Below are 10,274 nucleotides of genomic sequence, written 5' to 3'. Positions count from 1 at the left end.
ACAATACAAACAAAAGTTTTGAAAAGACAGATTTTATTTGTGGCCGTCGGGAAAACATCAAACAAATGACAGCTCACAAACGTCGCATCTAACGTAGGTATAAAACAGGGGTTTGGTCTGCTAAGGGTCAATAAATCTTCAACGTCTCCAAACTCTTCAAGCCTTGTTCATGCCTCCAATGGCTTCTTCTGATCATGCTTGTCTTTCTCAAGTTCTTTTGCCAGATCAATCTCTGTTGACGTGAAATCTCTCGTGACATCCTTTAATATTCCGGAGTTGCATTTCAAACTTCTGGTTTCAACATCCTTCACATGAACCATGGTCCTACTGTCCTTCAGTTCCTGACAAATCTCCGGTATCTTGAGGTTGTAGCTCCTCCAGCTTGGCTACTCTCATCTTCAGGATCCTGAGTTCCTCATGAAATACTTCCTTGTCTAATACGACTTCCTGGAGCTCCATTTTAAACTTCTTGATGTACTACTCCAGATCTTGGTGATACACCAGCTAAGGTTAAAACTTCATCTTACTAATAGGTGCTCCATCAGCCTTCTTCCATCAAATCCATTCTGAAGAAATGCATCCTTAACTCAGCACGGTGACAATAGCATAAGCGGCGATGACATCACGGATAACCGTCTTTTTGCTCTTGTCATTCCCATGAGCTATCATTCCATAGTTGATATCTCCTGCCTTAGGGTTTTCTTTGACAAAACTTCGAGTTCTCATGCTCCTTGTTTCAGTCTTTCTCCGATACACCTTGATCTCGGGTATTGACCACTTCCATAGTCTGCCAAGTTCCATAAGGGTAGCCTTCCTAGGTCAGACAAATCTGGGGATTCTTCAGAGCCTTCAAATTCTCCTAGCCTTCAGAGTCTTCGAAAGCTGTAGTTTCCATTATCATAATGTATGGTAAAATCCTCTTCATTCCGAATGGTCTTACTTGTCTGATATCTTGTACTTCTTGGGGTGGTCTCATCAGTCGAATCTTCGTGTGGTCAAAAGGGGAAAGGGGTATGGTCTCACTAAAGGGAATTTTTGAATAATCTCAGAAGAGAAGAGAGGTAAAAGGTCTTTTTGAAAGGGAAAGTTGTAGAGAAAAATCTTTGCTACGGGCTTGCCAGTTTCTAGGGTCACGTCCTACAGTCAACATGTGCTCTGATACCATCTTGTAGCGACCTGACCCGAATGGATCAAGTCTCTGTGCTTAAGTGTCATCCCTGGATCGGTATGCTGACACACACAGTACTCGAAGGATTTATAACAGAGGTAAATCACATGTATAAAGTAACGTAAATACTATTACCTCAATCCATATAGCGGAAGCAACAAGGTTGTGGATTCCCATCAACACCAACGGCAAAGTTGAGTGTAGAAATCGTAACCCTAACGTATCACTTACTCGTCGTAAGAAACCTGCAACATGAGACGTTGCAGCCCGAAACGGGTCAGTACATTGAATGTACTGGCAAATTCACACCATAGAGAATGATGAATAAAGGCTATCACTGCATGCATATTTGGCTGGTGGAAAAGCTCTATGGTTATAAGGTTTTTGCGTAAAGCCAATTTTTCCCTACTTCAAAGGAATAAATTTGTTTAACTATCATGGTAGTTGTTAAACATCGAGAATGGTTGACAGCATTCCGATCCCAATTAAGTAATTAAAACCCAACAACATTAATTAGAAGTAACATGATGAGATTCACATGATATTCAAGTACTAGATACTCAAGTTGTCCATAACCGGGGACACGGCTAATCATGATTAGTTTGTTACACTCTGCAGAGGTTTGCGCACTTTTCGCCACAAGACTCGATCGCCTCCGTTTTGGTTTCTCGCACTACAGGGTGTTTGAGAAGACGGATGACCGAGACATAGTCTTTCACAAGCGCTAGCACCTTACGATTGGGTAGACCGTACCACCTACATCCCCTACATCTGCTAGTCTACCCGTAAGAGTTCGCATGACTTAATCAACTATGCCAGAGCCCATAATGGCTTGTGGCTGCACACGTAAGTTACTAGCATGAATGATCTTATGATTCCTTTGAGCCTGGGTGGCGGTCCAAAAAAAACAGGCAAGTCCTGATAGACATCAGGTGCCTCAATCCACCCAGATGTGTGTTCAAGTTGCCACCTTAGATAAACCCTTAATTATCAATCTCACATCTGTCATGGATATCACTCACCCAATCCACGTCTACTAGCATAGCATGGCATAATAAGCAAACGTAGAAGTAACTCCCAAAGGTTTGATAATAATACAGGTAATAGGTACTACCTCATCTACTTCCCATCCCACAATTTAATTAGATCCTAATCATGCAATGTGTGAGGATTGATCTAATGCAATAAAACTGGGTTGTAGAAAAAGGTATGATCAAAGTGTGAACTTTCCTGCAATGTTGATGAAGATGATTCGCACTCAAAACTCTTGATAGCTCTACTCGTCACACTCCGGTCAATCTATCGTAAGCAAGCAATAGCAACCACACATAAGCAATCACTCAAAAGATCAAAAAGATCGAAGAAGTCGATTCGGAAAACATCAAAACCAAGCAAATAGCTCTTGCAACATAAAAAAATTTCTAACAGTACCAAAATTATATGAATTTGGCCTTATTAGAATGTTTAGGTCAAGAGCTTCGATTTGCAAAAAGAATCAACTCAAACGGAGCTACGAAACTCAAGTTATGATCAAATGAAGTTTGAATTCAAATCTGATCTAATTCAAATTTTAAACTTTTCAAAAACATGTTTGAGTTGGATTACTGGATAGAGGAGATCATAACGAAGACGTGGGCATTGGTTTCGTTGGATTTGGACTAACGAGTAAAAAGTAGTGATAGACTGAAGTTCATGGACTAAACTGTAAAGAAAACTCCTCACATATAAGTCCCTGGCCGAAATTAAAATAGAAAAAGAAAAATACTAAATTGCAAACGTTCGTTACCGAACGCTAACGGATGGATTCGTTCTCTCCGAAGGGATAGACAGCGAACGTTCTCTGTATAGGACTAACCACAAAAAAAACGATCTAAAAAAAACCGAAGAAAACCAGATCGGGTTTTTTTTGGTTATACCGGTTCGAGGAAAATAAACCGGAGGCGGCGGCGGTTAACTCCGGCGAGTGTCGCGGTGGCTCCGGCGAAGTGATGCGGCAGCGGCGGCGGCGGCGCGCGGCGAGGCAGCAGAGCGGCAGCGAGGCGAGGCGGCACGCGACGAGGCAGCAGAGGGGCGCGGCACGGGCGGCTCCGGCGTCGGTGGTTGGCGGCGGCGGCGGTGCGATGCGGCTCGAGGCGGCGGTGAGAAGCGGGGCGGCGAGGAGAGAGAGAGAGAGGTGGCGGGGCCGGCGCATTTATGGGGCGGGGCGGCTCCGTGGCGTGGGCGAGGGGCCGGCCAGAGCCGTGTCGGCGCCGGACTCCGGTGGAGTCCCGGTCGGCCACGGCGGGGAAGGCGGCGCGGAGCTGGGCCTTGGCCTGGCCGGTTGGCTGGGCCGGCCCAGTCGGGGAAAGTTTTTTTTTAACACAGACAAATGAAAAAATAAAACAAAAGCAAATAAAATATTATATAGGCATATTATATATCAAAATTTTCAGAAAAAGATTTTCTACCAGGTGAACATTTTTAAAACCTCAAATAAAATCCACACAAATTCAGATAAATCAAAGAGTGCTACTGGTCTATTAAAATCCAACTAAAATCATTTTAAAAATACCAAAATGATTTCAAATTAATTTTCATCCAATTTTCTAATGTAGGGAATCATGTTACCCTATTTTCCATATATTTTATTTTTGGAGGAAAATAATTTGAATAAAACTCAAATAACTCCAAATTGAAAATTAATTCCAAAAGGACTTGAAATTGATCCTTTGAAACTCCCAACTCATATTTCATAATTTGAAGAAGTCATTTTATCTTCTCTCGTGAAAATCATTGAGTTGCATAAAGTTTCTGAATTGGGAAAATATTTCCCAATGGAATTCAAATATTTTTCAAACACCCTTTTCATTTTTAAATGGAAGAAGTCATGTCATCTTCTCTCTAGGGTTTTGTGTTGAAAAGAATTTGAATTCATGGAGATCAGAAAGCAAATATGAAAGTTTGGGAAAGTCCTTTTATTCCCTCTCATTTAACTTTCAAAAGTTTCGAATTCACTCACTTTCAGTCAATCAGTCAAACAATCAATCAAATCTATCTATTTATTATAACATTCCAAAATTTAGAATTTTGGGATGTTACATTGGGTGCTGTTCTTACTTGAACAAGCATCCCACTTATGATTAACCTCTATTGCAAGCATCCGCAACTACAACAAAAGTATTAAGGTAAACATAACCATAGCATGAAACATATGGATCCAAATCAGCCCCTTACGAAGCAACGCATAAACTAGGGTTTAAGCTTCTGTCACTCTAGCAACCCATCATCTACTTATTACTTCCCAATGCCTTCCTCTAGGCCCAAATAATGGTGAAGTGTTATGTAGTTGACGTTCACATAACACCACTAGAGGCTAGACAACATACATCTCATCAAAATATCGAACGAATACCAAATTCACATCACTACTGATAGCAAGACTTCTCCCGTGTCCTCAGGAACAAACGTAACTACTCACAAAGCATATTCATGTTCATAATCAGAGGGGTAATAATATGCATAAAGGATCTGAACATATGATCTTCCACCAAATAAACTAACTAGCATCAACTACAAGGAGTAATCAACACTACTAGCAACCTACTAGCACCAATCCCGGACTTGGAGACAAGAATTGGATAAAAGAGATGAACTAGGGTTTTGAGATAAGATGGTGCTGGTGAAGATGTTGATGGAGATTGCCCTCTCCCGATGAGAGGAGCGTTGGTGATGACGATGGTGATGATTTCCCCCTCCCGGAGGGAAGTATCCCCGGCAGAACAGCTCTGCCGGAGCCCTAGATTGGTTCCGCCAAGGTTCCGCCTCGTGGCGGCGGAGTCTCGTCCCGAAAGATTGCTTCTGGTTTTTTCTTGACAAAAGACTTCATATAGGATAAGATGGTCATCGGAGAGCCACCAGGGGTCTCGTGGACAGGGTGTGGCCCCCCTGGCCTTCATCTTTGGCGAGGATTTTTTATTATTTATTTTAAGATATTCCGTGGAGTTTCAGGACTTTTGGAGTTGCACAGAATAGGCCTCCAATATTTGCTCCTTTTCCAGCCTAGAATTCCAGCTGCCGGCATTCTCCCTCCTTATGTAAACCTTGTAAAATAAGAGAGAATAGCCATAAGTATTGTGACATAAAGTGAAATAACAGCCCATAATGCAATAAATATCGATATAAAAGCATGATGCAAAATGGACGTATCACGTACCCTCGTAGACCGAAAGCGGAAGCGTTTAGTAACGCGGTTGATGTAGTCGAACGTCTTCACGATCCAATCGATCCAAGTACCGAACGTACGGCACCTCTGTGTTCAGCACACGTTCAACACGATGACGTCCCTCGAGCTCTTGATCTAGTTGAGGGCGAGGGAGAGTTTGGTCAGCATGATGGCGTGGTGACGGTGATGATGAAATTATCAGCGCAGAGCTTCGCCTAAGCACTACGACGATAGGACCGAGGTGTGTAACTGTGGAGGGGGCACCGCACACGGATAAGAGAATACTTGATGTGCCTTTGGGGTTCCCCCTCAAATGTATATAAAGGGGGGGAGGAGGAGGTGGCTGGCCTAGGAGGGCACGCCATAAGGGGGAGTCCTACTTGGACTCCTAGTCCAAGTAGGATTCAGCCCCCTCCTTCCTTCCACCGGAGAGGGAAAAGGGGAAGGGAGAGAGAGCGAGAAGGAAAAAGGGGGCCGGCCCCCTCCCCTAGTCCAATTCGGTTTGGGCAGGGGGGGGCTCTCACGTAGCCTTTCTCCTCTCCTCCAATAAGGCCCAATAGGCCCAATACTTCTCCCGGGGGGTTCCGATAACCCTCCGATACTTCGGTAAAATATCTGAATCACTCGAAACCATTCCAATGTCCGAATATAACCTTCTAATATATGAATCTTTACCTCTCGACTATTTCGAGAGTCCTCATCGTGTCCGTGATCTCATCCGGGACTCCGAACAAACTTGGTCATCAAATCACATAACTCATAATACAAATCGTCATCGAACGTTAAGCGTGTGGACCCTACAGGTTCAAGAACTATGTAGACATGACTGATACACATATTCGGTTAATAACCAATAGCGGAACCTGGATGCTCATATTGGTCCCTACATATTCTACGAAGATCTTTATCAGTCAAACCGCATAACAACATACGTCATTCCCTTTGTCATCGGTATGTTACTTACCCGAGATTCGATCGTCGGTATCATCGTACCTAGTTCAATCTCGTTACCGGCAAGTCTCTTTACTTGTTCCGTAATGCATCATCCCGCAACTAACTCATTAGTAACATTGCTTGCAAGGCTTATACTGATGTGCATTACCGAGAGGGCCAGAGATACCTCTCCGATACTCAGAGTGAAAAATCCTAATCTCGATCTATGCAAACCCAACAAACACCTTCAGAGACACCTGTAGAGCATCTTTATAATCACCCATTTACGTTGTGACGTTTGATAGCACACAAGGTGTTCCTCCGGTATTCGGGAGTTGCATAATCTCATAGTCAGAGGAATATGTATAAGTCATGAAGAAAGAAATAGCAATAAAACTTAATGATCATTATGCTAAGCTAACAGATGGGTCTTTGATATGTCTCCAACGTATCTATAATTTTTGATTGCTCCATGATATATTATCTACTATTTTGGACCATATTGGGCTTTATTTTCCACTTTTATATTATTTTTGGGACTAACCTATTAACCGGAGGCCCAGCCCAGAATTGCTGTTTTTTGTGCCTATTTTAGTGTTTCGAAGAAACAGAATATCAAACGGAGTCCAAACAGAATGAAACCTTTGAGAACATGATTTTCTCATCGAACGTGATCCAGGAGACTTGGACCCTTCTCCAAGGAACAAAAGAGGCGGTCACGAGGGTGGGGGCGCGCCCCCCTAGGGCGCGCCCCCTGCCTCGTGGGCCCCCTTTTGCTCCACCGACATACTCCTTCCTCCTATATATACCTACGTACCCCCAAACGATCAGATACGGAGCCAAAAACCTAATTCCACCATCGCAACTTTCTGTATCCACGAGATCCCATCTTGGGGCCTGTTCCGGAGCTCCGCCGGAGAGGGCCGTCATCACGGAGGGCTTCTACATCATCATAGCCCCTCCGATGAAGTGTGAGTAGTTTACCTCAGACCTTCGGGTCCATAGTTAGTAGCTAGATGGCTTCTTCTCTCTTTTTGGATCTCAATACAATGTTCTCCCCCTCTCTCGTGGAGATCTATTCGATGTAATCTTATTTTTGTGGTGTGTTTGTTGAGACCGATGAATTGTGGGTTTATGATCAAGTCTATCTATGAATAATATTTGAATCTTCTCTGAATTCTTTTATGTATGATTGGCTATCTTTGCAAGTCTCTTCGAATTATCAGTTTGGTTTGGCCTACTAGATAGGTTTTTCTTGCCATGGGAGAAGTGCTTAGCTTTGGGTTGGATCTTGCAGTGTCCTTTCCCAGTGACAAAAGGGGCAGCAAGGCACGTATTGTATCGTTGCCATCAAGGATAACAAGATGGGGTTTATTTCATATTGCATGAATTTATCTGTCTACATCATGTCATCTTGCTTAAGGCGTTACTCTGTTTTTAACTTAATACTCTAGATGCATGCTGGATAGCGGTCGATGAGTGGAGTAATAGTAGTAGATGTAGGCAGGAGTCGGTCTACTTGTCTCGGACATGATGCCTATATACATGATCATACCTAGATATTCTCATAACTATGCTCAATTCTGTCAATTGCTCAACAGTAATTTGTTCATCCACCATAGAATACTTATGCTCTTGAGAGAAGCCACTAGTGAAACCTATGGCCCCCCGGTCTATTCTCATCATATCAATCTCCATCACTTTAATCTTGCTTTGCTTTTTTACTTTGCCTTTTACTTTTAACTTTGCATCTCTATATCAAAAATACCAAAAAAAATTATGTATCATCTCTATCAGATCTCACTCTCGTAAGTGACCATGAAGGGATTGACAACCCCTAATCGCATTGGTTGCATTGAACTATTGTTTTTGTGTAGGTACGAGGGACTTGCGCGTGGCCTCCTACTGGATTGATATCTTGGTTCTCAAAAACTGAGGGAAATACTTACGCTACTTTGCTGCATCATCCTCTCCTCTTAGGGGAAATCCAACGCAGTGCTCAAGAGGTAGCAAGAAGAATTTCTGGCACCGTTGCCGGGGAGTCTACGCAAAAAGTCAACATACCAAGTACCCATCACAATCCCTATCTCTCGCATTACATTAGTTGCCATTTGCCTCTCTTTTTACTCTCCCCCACTTCACCCTTGCCGTTTTATTCGCCCTCTCTTTCCCAAACTCCTTCTCCTTCTCTTTCTCCGTTTGCCTTTTTCTCGCTTGCCTTTTGTTTGCTCGTGTGTTGGATTGCTTGTTTGTCGCGATGGCTCAAGATACTACCAAATTGTGTGACTTCACCAATACCAACAATAATGATTTCCTTAGCACTCCGAATGCTCCTCTTTCCAATACCGAATCTTGTGAAATCAATACTGCTTTGTTGAATCTTGTTATGAAAGATCAATTCGCCGGCCTTCCTAGTGAAGATGCCGCTACTCATCTGAATAGCTTCGTTGATTTATGTCATATGCAAAAGAAAAAAGATGTCAATAATGATGTCATTAAATTGAAGCTATTTCCTTTTTCGTTTAGAGATCGTGATAAAGCTTGGTTTTCGTCTTTGCCAAAAAATAGTATTGATTCTTGGAACAAGTGCAAAGATGCTTTTATCTCCAAGTATTTTCCTCCCGCTAAGATCATCTCTCTTAGAAACGACATTATGAATTTTAAACAACTTGATAATGAACATGTTGCACAAGCTTGGGAGAGAATGAAATTAATGATACGTAATTGCCCTACTCAAGGTTTGAATTTGTGGATGATTATACAAAATTTTTATGCCGGATTGAATTTTGCTTCTAGAAATCTTTTAGATTCGGCCGCGGGAGGCACTTTTATGGAAATCACTTTAGGAGATGCTACTAAACTCCTAGATAATATTATGGTTAATTATTTTCGATGGCATACTGCAAGATCTTCTAATAAAAAAGTGCATGCGATAGAAGAAATTAATGTTCTGAGTGGAAAGATGGATGAACTTATGAAATTATTTGCTGCTAAGAGTGTTTCTTCTGAACCTAATGATATGCCTTTGTCTACTTTGATTGAGAATAACAATGAATCTATGGATGTGAATTTTGTTGGTAGGAATAATTTTGGTAACAACGCGTATAGAGGGAATTTTAATCCTAGGCCTTATCCTAGTAATCCTTCTAATACTTATGGAAATTCCTACAACAACTCTTATGGAAATTTTAATAAGATGCCCTCTGAATTTGAGAATAGTGTTAAAGAGTTTATGAATTCACAAAAGAATTTTAATGCTTTGCTTGAAGAGAAATTGCTTAAAGTTGATGATTTGGCTAGGAACGTTGATAGAATTTCTCTCGAGGTTGATTCTTTAAAGCTTAGATCTATTCCTCCTAAGCATGATATCAATGAGTCTCTCAAAGCCATGAGAATTTCCATTTATGAGTGCAAGGAAAGAACCGCTAGGATGCGTGCTACGAAAGATGCCTTTATTAAAGTGTGTTCTTCCAATTCTTATGAAAATCGAGATGAAGATCTAAAAGTTATTGATGTGTCCCCTATCGAATCTTTGTTTTGCAATATGAATCTTGATGAAACTGAATATGATCTTCCTTTACCTAGAAGGCGTTCCAAAAATTCAGAGTATTTAGATCTTTATGATGAAATTGATGAAAGTGGGATTGAAAGAAATAAAACCCTAGATGTTGCTAAACCCACTATATTGGATTTCAAGGAATTTAATTATGAAAGTTGCTCTTTAATTGATTGTATTTCCTTGTTGCAATCCGTGCTAAATTCTCCTCATGCTTATAGTCAAAAGAAAGCCTTCACCGAACATATTGTTGATGCCTTGATGCAATCTTATGAAGAAAAACTCGAGTTGAAAGTTTCTATCCCTAGAAAACTCTATGATGAGTGGGAACCAACTATTAAAATTAAAATTAAAGGTCATGAATTTTATGCTTTGTGTGATTTGGGTGCTAGTGTCTCCACTATCCCCAAAACTTT

The sequence above is a fragment of the Triticum urartu genome, chromosome 6A, assembly GCF_056163025.1.
Source record: "Triticum urartu cultivar PI428250 chromosome 6A, HENAU_Tu73, whole genome shotgun sequence".
In the NCBI taxonomy this organism is placed as follows: domain Eukaryota; kingdom Viridiplantae; phylum Streptophyta; class Magnoliopsida; order Poales; family Poaceae; genus Triticum; species Triticum urartu.
Note: the sequence above shows the minus strand (reverse complement) of the source record.